The 8384-nt window shown below is 40.3% G+C and overlaps 1 pseudogene; it reads left to right on the top strand.

Moving 5' to 3' along the window:
- Positions 1-6459: 6459 nt before the first annotated feature.
- On the top strand, positions 6460-7854 carry LOC109559994 (endogenous retrovirus group K member 7 Gag polyprotein-like; annotated as a pseudogene).
- The last annotated feature ends 530 nt before the right edge of the window (positions 7855-8384 follow it).

Below are 8384 nucleotides of genomic sequence, written 5' to 3'. Positions count from 1 at the left end.
TTCGGCTTTCACTAAGAAGGGTCTGTAGCGATAGGAACCATTCTGGGACCTCCAGTACCGAAACCCTGATACTCACACACCCCCTACCCTCCCATCCACACCCCTTGTCAAATTTCCCAAAAAGGATTTTGCCTTCCATTAATAGGCTGAGCTTGGCAGCACCTCTAGAAGTGACCATATGAAGTTACATTTACTCTGGAAGAAAGGGGTTTGTGCTTTTTTAGTGGTGCAATTAAATGTCAGGCATCTCTTTGAGTACATTTTAGAATAAAGGTGGGGAAAATGTGATAAGGACTAGATTCATTATCATAGAAATATTTCAGTGTCCTGGTCTAACTTAGTCCTTCGCTTTCCTCCATAGGAATGAAATAATTTTTAGATATTTTGTAAATGAAGAAACAGGATATTAGGAAAGAGTGGAGGCAAAAGTGAAGGACTTGATTTCAGAGGCTAAACGACCAATGCAATAAATAACTCGAAGTAGAGGAAGAAACTGAGAAAAAGAGAACTTGAGATGGTAAGAATGGTGGATGTGAGGTGTGAGAGATTCTGAATGAGTTGTGAATGAGTGAATGGGCTATTTGAGATGTGTCACCTGGGCTCTTCAGGAGACAGGAGTGAAAAAATGAAACTCTTAACTTACACAGCTGTTGTCCAGTGCTTCTCCAAATGTGACTGTGCAGACGTGGAATCCCAGTGCCCCGGGTTTTGTGGGTCTTCATATAATACTCAGTTTATCTGTACTTCTCCCTTTCTAAACTTTGAACTGCTTAAGGGCTATACTGTTTTACTCATCTCTGATTTCTGGCCATGTTTGAACAATTGCAGAGAAGGCAATGGCACCCCACTCCACTTTCATGCATTGAAGAAGGAAATGGCAACCAACTCCAGTATTCTTGCCTGGAGAATCCCAGGGATGGGGGAGCCTGGTGGGCTGCCGTCTATGGGGTTGCACAGAGTCAGACACGACTGAAGTGACTTAGCAGCAGCAGTAGCAGCAGCAGTTGAACAACTGTGTGATTACTTTAGCATGTCCCTGCAATGCTGCATTGGCATTTCCAAATACAAAGATTTTATTACAATAGTTTAATAATAATTTTCTCTTTTTCTCTTGAAAGCATTAATATATTTGTGTCACTTTAAAAATATATATATGTGTGTGTGTATGTGTGTGTGTATGTGTGTATAAGTTTGAGCAAGCTCCAGGAGTTGATGATGGACAGGGAGGTCTGGCATGCTGCAGTCCTCCAATATATATATATATATATTGTATATGTATAATGTATGTATAAATGTATATGGATATTTACTGTGCTTGGTCACTCAGTCGTGTCCAATTATTTGTGACCCCCATGGACTGTAGCCTTCCAGGCTCCTTCTGTCCATGGGGATTCTCCAGGCAAGAATACTGGAGTGGGTTGCCATTTCCTCCTCCAGGGGATCTTTCCAACCCAATGATAGAACCCAGATCTCCCACACTGCAGGCAGATTCTTTACCATCTGAGCCACTGGGAAAGCCCATGTATAGACATCAGTTCATTCTCTCAGTCGTGTCCAACTCTTTGCGACCCCACGGACTGCAGCATGCCAGACTTCCCTGTCCATCACCAACTCCTGGAGCTTGCTCAAACTTATGCCCATTGAGTCAGTGATGCCATCCAGCTATCTCATCCTCTGTCATCGCCTTCTCCTCCTGCCCTCAATCTTTCCCAACATCAGGGTCTTTTCAAATGAGTCAGTTCTTCGCATCAGGTGCCCAAAGTGTTGGAGTTTCAGCTTCAGCATCAGTCCTTCCAATGAATATTCAGGATTGATTTCCTTCAGAATGGACTGGTTTGATCTCCTTGCAGTCCAAGGGACTCTCAAGAGTCTTCAACACCACAGTTCAAAAGCATCAATTATTCTGTGCTCAGCTTTCTTTGTAGTCCAACTCTCACATCCATACATGACTACTGGAAAAGCCATTTGTCTAGACAGATCTAGGCATAGTTATATTGAGCATATCTCTTAAAGGTACATATTGAAGGTATAGTTAGAATATTACACTTTATTCTTCAGAACTATTACAAAAGTGTAATGACATCATGCTTGAGAAAGCACATTTCCTACATCTGAAGTTACACAGTTTGGCAGCTACTGTTTGAATAAAGATACAATGCACATAATCTAATGTTGAGGCTCTAAAACATCTTAAAATACATTTTAAGTTTTATTACATTCTAAGTCTAGACTATCACCTAAGAAAATAATTTTTTCTATTCTTCCATTGTCTCTCTCTCTTTTTAATTTTTATTGTATATTCAAGTATAGTTGATTAACAATGGTATGTTAGTTTCAGGTGGTTATGTTACTTTTTGGTGCACAGAAAAGTGATTCAGTTATACATATACATTTATCTATTCTTTTTCAAGTCAATTTCCCATTGAGGTTATATGGAATATTGAGCAGGGTTCCCTGTGCTATTAATATATAGTAGATCCTTGTTGGTTTGTTGTTGTTCAGTCACTAAGCTGTGTCCTACTCTTTGTGACCCGATGAACTGCAGCACGCCAAGCTTCCCTGTCCTTCACTATCTCCTGAACATTGCTCAAACTCATGTCCATTGAGTCAGTGATGCCGTCCAATCATCTCATCCTCTGTCACCCACTTCTCCTCTTGCCCTCAATCTTTCCCAGCATTACTCTTTTCCAATGAGTCGGTTGGTTATCTATTTTAAATATAGCAGTGTGTATATGTCAATAATTTTTAATTCAGAAAATAAACTTATGTGCAAAGATATTCATTGAACATTGCTTTTTGATAACAGAAAAATTAAAAATATCCAAAATATCCTAAAAAGAGAATAATAGTTTAGTTTAATTGGTATAGTTTTAAACAAAATGGCTAGAAAATATTTTGTTGTGATGTTGCTGAGAAAGGCAAGATTAAACTAATGTACATATATATAAAACAATCATTAACTTTATAAATATAAAACGATTAGAAAATAATACATTTGAATGTTAACAGTGTTCTTTTTTTTTTTTTTAACAGTGTTCTTTAGATTGGGTTATTTTCTCTTTCCTTTTAAATTTCTATATTAACTGTATTTCTATAATGATATAACTTTCAAAATTAAAAATAACTTTAAAAATCTTATTATTAAGGAATAGTTAAACACTATTTTTAAAATTCAGTTAATAAAATTTATTTTTCAAATTTCTCATGTTTCCAATAAATTAATATGCATAACTACTCATTTGATCAATGTATAGTGAACACATTCTGTATATGAGACAGGATGTTAGATGTTTGGGACACAAAGTGCCAGAATTTGAATTATGAATCTCTCCTGTTATTTTTTGAAATAATGAAAAATATTATTACCAAGATAATCACACGTATTATGGAAATTTTTACTATTAGAATTATTAAAATATACTATTTTTCTCTATATGCTGGGTATTAAAAATACATACAAAATTCACAGTAAAATATCACTAAAATGTATTAGCTACAATTAAGTCCCAAATGATATTTTAGAAGTAAGCCAGCCTAAAAGTTAGTAATAAAAAGCATGCTTATACTACCTCTTCCCCCCATAAAAAGAACCAAACTAGAAGATAGAAAGAATTTAAGAAACAGAAGGATAACAGACTAAAATCAACCTTGGAGTTTAGGCATCAGTGAACTTCTTTTACCATCTATACTCACTCATAAGGTGATTTTGTCCAGTTCAGAGGATTAAATACCGTCTTTAGGCTTGTGTCTCTAAATCTTATATATCTAGTCTAGATTACTCCCTTGAATTTCAGCCTTCTATCCAACTAGCTCTTCACTTTCTTCACGTGGATATCCAGTTAACACCACAGACCTAACATATTTAAAACTCTCTTCCTAAGAGTTTCCACTGTTCCTCTTACAGCCTTTAGTGTTTTTTTTTTTCTCAGAGCTTAGGCCCAAATCTTGATGGTCTCTCTTATCTTTTATTTTATTTTTTTCCTTTCACACTCATGTGTGATCTTTGAGCAAATCCTGTTGGCTCTGCTTTAAGAATATGGCCAATTCTCTCTGCCTCCACTGCCACCACCCATGTCTCACCTGAATCATGATCTCCCCATTTCTGTCCTTAGTTTCTCCTCCTCCTGTTCTCAGAACAAGAGAAGAGACTGTTATTCTGCTGTACCTGGGTTCTTTTCCTTAATAGCCACAAGGCTTATCCCAACTCTTCCTTTTGATCTCCCTTCAAATGCCCCCTTTCTCAATGAGTCCTCCTCTGGCCACCCTGGCCAAAATTGCAACCCCCATGCCCCACAATGAAATTCCCTAACCCCCCTCCCTGCTTTGTTTTTCTAACCAGCACTTTAATTATTTTAATATCTTACACCCTCCTCTCCCAATATAAGCTTCATGAGGGCAGATTTATTTGTCTGTTTTGTTCATTGCCACATCTTCAGTGCCAAGGAGAGATGCTTGGCACATAGCTGATACACAGCAAATATTTCTTAAATTGATAAATGAATGCCCCATGGAATGATGGTGGTAACTTGGGTAGAAATCTGAGTAGAGGCAAAAGAGGGACTAAAGATAAAATCTTGCTTGTTTAAGAGCTGGGAAATGTAGCTGAGTTATTTCTCCCATCAAGTGAATTAATAGATAGTGAAAATAAGTTAAAATTGGCCAATTTGCGTTGTTTCACATTCTCAGCCAACCAGCCTCATTATAAACCCTGACTGAAGGGCAGAATACATCATGGGAAATGCTGGGCTGGATGAAGCACAAGCTGGAATCAAGATTGCTGGGAGAAATACCAATAAACTCAGATATGCAGATGACACCACCCTTATGGCAGAAAGCAAAGAATTAAGGAGCCTCTTGATGAAAGTGAAAGAGGAGAGTGAAAAAGTTGGCTTAAAGCTCAACATTCAGAAAACTAAGATCATGGCATCTGGTCCCATCACTTCATGGCAAATAGATGGGGAAATAGTGGAAACAGTGAGAGACTTTGTTATTTTGGGCTCCAAAATCACTGCAGATGGTGACTGCAGCCATGAAATTAAAAGACACTTGCTTCTTGGAAGAAAAGTTATGACCAACCTATACAGCATATTTGGAGAAGGCAATGGCAACCCATTCCAGTACTCTTGCCTGGAAAATCCCATGGGCAGAGGAGCCTGGTAGGGTGCAGTCCATGGGGTCACGAAGAGTCAGACATGACTGAGCGCCTTCGCTTTCACTTTTCATTTTCATGCATTGGAGAAGGAAATGGCAACCCACTCCAGTGTTCTTACCTGGAGAATCCCAGGGATGGGGGAGCCTGGTGGCTGCCATCTATGGGGTTGCACAGAGTAGGACATGACTGAAGCGACTTAGCAGCAGCAGCAGCATCAGGCAGCATATTAAAAGGCAGAGACATTACTTTGCCAACAAAGGTCCATCTAGTCAAAGCTATGGTTTTTCCAGTAGTCATGTATGGATGTGAGAGTTGTACTATGAAGAAAGCTGAGTGCTGAAGAATTGATGCTTTTGAACTGTGGTGTTGGAGAAGACTCTTGAGAGTCCCTTGGACTGCAAGGAGATCCAACCAGTCTATCCTAAAGGAAATTAGTCCTGAATATTCATTGGAAGGACTGATACTGAGGCTGAAACTCCAATACTTTGGCCACTTGATGTGAAGAGCTGTTTTTTTGGAAAAGACCCTGATGCTGGGAAAGATTGAAGGCAGGAAGAGAAGGGGACAGCAGAGAATAAGATGGTTGGATGGCATCATCAACTCAACGGACATGAGTTTGAGCAAGGTCCAGGAGTTGGTGATGGACAGGGAGGCCTGGCGTGCTGCAGTCCATGGGGTGGCAAAGAGTCAGACACTGCGGGGAGCTGCCCGTCAGAATGGGGTCCTTTGTCCAAAGGACACAGCTCTGGGAGCTGCCTCAGTCCTTGAGGGTTTGCTTGCAAACATAGCTCTCTGTCCCGCCACCCCAGAGATTAGGTGCTTATTTACTGCAGGCACCTGGAGTTCTGTGCAAACTTCTCACGCACAGAGAAATGTTATCTGGTGTAAGAAATAATAACAGGCTGCCATTCCCATGCTCTCAAGATTTCTTGTGACTGTTTGTAAGATGTATAGGTCAACCAAGAAAAAATGTCAACTGTCTTGTCTTTCTCACGCTCTTCTGTATAAATATAAGATGCTGAATAAAGTTGGTGTCAGACTGCATCCCTTCGTGGAGACGTGTCTGAACCTCTTGACCCCATCTTTGTTGTAGTCTCTTGCTTTAGTTTCCTTTCTTAGCCCCGCCGTGCATGTTCTCGGGACCTGATCGACTTTGCCGGTTGGCACTGGCAGGTGGCGCCCGAACAGGAACTCGGGAATCAGAGCACCACGACGGCCGCTGCCTGCCAAGATTGAGGTAAGTAACAAGGAATTCCTAATTAATTAAAGTAAAGGGCAGAAAGTGTTACTGTCGAGAGTAATAAGTCATGGGACAAGGCAATAGCCGCCAGTTATTTGTACATATGTCGAAAACTATGTTAAAAGGTAGGGGAATTCATGTAAATAAGTTACAGCTAGAGAAGTTTTTACTTTTTATAGAAGAGGTTTGTCCCTGGTTTCCAGAGGAAGGAACAGTTAGTCTGGAAACTTGGAAAAAAGTAGGAAAACAATTGCAGACATATTATTCCTTACATGGTCCCAATCGTGTCCCTGTGGATGCTTTTTCTTTGTGGACTCTCATAAGAGACTGTCTGGATCCTGAACATGAGGGACATAAAATTCAAACGGCTCTCAGGGATTCCACAGAACCCGAAGTTACAGAGCCTTCCGCCCCTTCGCCTGAGCCGCTTTATACTGTGCCTGAGGGAACAGCTTGTAAGGCTGGAGGGAGTGATGATGTGTTAAGCTCTGATGAACAGGAAGAGTTAAATGAACAAGCGGCTCAGTACCATTGAGAGGATATGCCTTGGGAGATGATGGTTAACATGCAATCCCCCTCGGGAAAAGGGGAATTAAAGCATTCAGGGCTTTCTGAAGAACAGCTGGAGAATTTAATTCAGAAGATTGTTATAGCAGTAAAGAAGGATGCACAGGGAGACTCCCACTCCAGCCAGCCTGTGCCTACAGCATATCCTCCCTCGGTTCTTGCTGGACTCGATCCACCTCCGCCTTTCGTAGAACCGCGAGAGCTTATATCTATCCCTGCTTCTTTGCCTGGTGAAAACATAAAAATTAGAAGTGAGATATTATTATCTCCTCTTCAACAAGCAATTAAGCGAGCCAATGAAGGAGAACATATTCCCGGGTTTTCAGGAATCTATCCAGTATTTGAAAATGCTCAACAGCAGAGGTATTATGAACCGCTACCCTTTAAGCAACTGAAAGAGTTAAAAGTGGCTTATGCACAATACGGCCTGACTGCGCCGTTTACTCAGGCTATTATAGAGGCTTTAGGAAATCAAAATCTGCCACCTAATGATTGGAAACAGGTTGCTCGGGCTTGTTTATCTGGAGGAGATGATTTACTATGGAAATCTGAGTTTGCTGAGCAGTGTGGGATCACAGCCGATATCAATCGGTGACAGAGACTGAACACCACTTATGAAATGATGGTGGGAGAGGGAGATTATCGAGACACTAATAGTCAACTTAATTATTTGCCTGGAGCCTACCCTCAGATTAGTGCTACGGCTCTACAAGCATGGAAAAAGCTTCCAAATTCTGATAAAAAGACTGAAGATTTATCTAAAATTCGCCAGGGGCCAGATGAACCATATCAAGATTTTGTTGCCCGCCTACTTGAGGCAATTGATAAAACGATAGGGGATGAGCAGGCAGGGATGGTGTTGGCTAAATTGGGTTATTGCCTTAGCTGGTTTTAGTGGACGGCTTGATAATCATTATCCCTCAGATAAAATTTTGCAATTTGCTCACTATCACCAATTTCTCTTCCCCAAAATCGTTGTTTCTCAGCCCCTTGCTGATGCCCTAACTGTATTTACTGATGGCTCTTCTAATGGAATAGCTAGTTTGATTATACAGGACAGTATTGCCGCCTGGCGTGCTAATTATAAGTCTGCTCAAGAAGTAGAACTATTGGCGGTTTTTCAGGCTCTATTACAAATTTCTGCTCCATTTAATTTATATTCTGACAGTCAATATATCATAAGAGCCTTAAACACTATTGAGACTGTTCCATTTATTGGTACCCTGAATTCTACTATCCAAACTCTTTTTTGTGATATACAACATTTAATTTGCTCCAGAGTTAATAAATGCTATTTCGGTCATATTCGTGGTCACTCTGGGCTTCCTGGACCTTTAGCACGAGGCAGTGCTTTGGCTGATGAAGCTACACGTATGATATTTCCTTCATTGGAACAAATGGCAAAAACTTCTCACAGCTTACACC

The sequence above is a fragment of the Bos indicus genome, chromosome 6 (genome assembly GCF_029378745.1).
Source record: "Bos indicus isolate NIAB-ARS_2022 breed Sahiwal x Tharparkar chromosome 6, NIAB-ARS_B.indTharparkar_mat_pri_1.0, whole genome shotgun sequence".
NCBI lineage: Eukaryota > Metazoa > Chordata > Mammalia > Artiodactyla > Bovidae > Bos > Bos indicus.
The sequence above is the reverse complement of the archived record's forward strand: the minus strand, read 5'-3'. Positions and strand labels throughout refer to the sequence as shown.